The following is a 1,354-nucleotide window of genomic DNA, read 5'->3' on the forward strand; positions in this document are numbered from 1 at the left end:
GCAGGCACCTTTTGCTGTCTATTGTCTTTTACTGATGGGTAACTCATTTCCTTTTAACTTGGGCATTGGCCCCTGATCTAGCCATGTCTGGGGAGATGTGTCTGTTACTCTCCTGGACTCTGATTCTTTTTTTCCCATTAGGCAATTTCTTTTTTAAAAATTGAATTTATTTATTTATTTCAATTAGGTATATATGACAGTAGAATGCGTTTTGATTCATTGAACACAATTGCAGCACAAGTTTTCATTTCTCTGATTGTACATGATATTTTCATGTAGCATCGCACCATATGTGCAGTCATACATGTACCTGGGGTAATGATGTCTATCTCATTCCACCATCTTTCCTGCCCACATGCCCCTCCCTTTCCCTCCCTCCCCTTTGTCCAATCAAAGTTCCTCCATTTTTCTCATGCCCCCCCCCATTATGGATCAGCATCCACTTATCAGAGAGAACATGGGCTGGGGATATGGCTCAGTTGGTAGAGTGCTTGCTTTGCATGCACAAGGCCCTGGGTTCAATCCCCAGTACCACCAAAAAAAGAAAGAAAGTAAATGAACTCTGATTATTAATCTGCATTTTCCATTTCCTATCAGGCCCAATAGTGTGTTCTCTCCCCCTAACATCCTTGTCTTTATGCATGTGTTACATTCATATCCTTTGGAAGAAAGGATGAAGGAAACATTTATGTGTTCTTTTATGCCTGTTGTCCAAGGAAACTGAGGATTGGAATTCCCTCTCAGACCCTTTTTACAGAATTTTACAAATACCTTATATAAACAAGGTATTTAGTGTGTGTAGTATGTGTAGTGTGTGTGTGTGTGTGTGTGTGTGTGTGTGTGTGTACAGGGACTCCCCCAATCAAAGATGCCTGGAATTTCTGTAATCCACTCACCTGAATCTAGATTGGAGAGGGCACTGAGCCTCTGATCAGGTATATTTTAAAGTTAGGTTCCAGGAAAACATTGTTTGGAAAAGGTTGTAAGATTTTAATGCAATCCCATAGTTTCACAATGCAATATATTTTTTTCTTTTGTGATGGTTTTGCCATAGAGCAAGAAAAATAAATGGAAGTCAATGAAGATGTTCTAAATGTGACTGGTAGCTATATAGTAATGTAATATGCCCTCTGTGATAATTGTAAGCAGGCAGTTAAAGTTAGGAAAATAGGAGAAAGGAAAAACCAAGGATTCTAAAGTCATAAACTAAGAGCTAATAAACATTGCTGCCTTTATCTCTATATAAAATGGGCTTCTGGCTTTTAAAATGTTTGAAATGTTTTAGAAAAATTAGATTTCTACTTTAGACTGAAAAGTGAATAGAAGCTAAATTAAGCAGCAATTAAAGTGATTA

The 1,354-nt window shown here is 37.7% G+C and overlaps 1 non-coding gene across 1 annotated transcript; it reads left to right on the forward strand.

Moving 5' to 3' along the window:
* The first annotated feature begins 464 nt into the window (after positions 1-464).
* On the forward strand, positions 465-537 carry Trnaa-ugc (transfer RNA alanine (anticodon UGC)). The gene has a single exon. It is a non-coding gene; the product is annotated as a tRNA-Ala (tRNA).
* Positions 538-1,354: the final 817 nt, after the last annotated feature.

The sequence above is a fragment of the Marmota flaviventris genome, chromosome X (assembly GCF_047511675.1).
Source record: "Marmota flaviventris isolate mMarFla1 chromosome X, mMarFla1.hap1, whole genome shotgun sequence".
In the NCBI taxonomy this organism is placed as follows: Eukaryota; Metazoa; Chordata; class Mammalia; order Rodentia; family Sciuridae; genus Marmota; species Marmota flaviventris.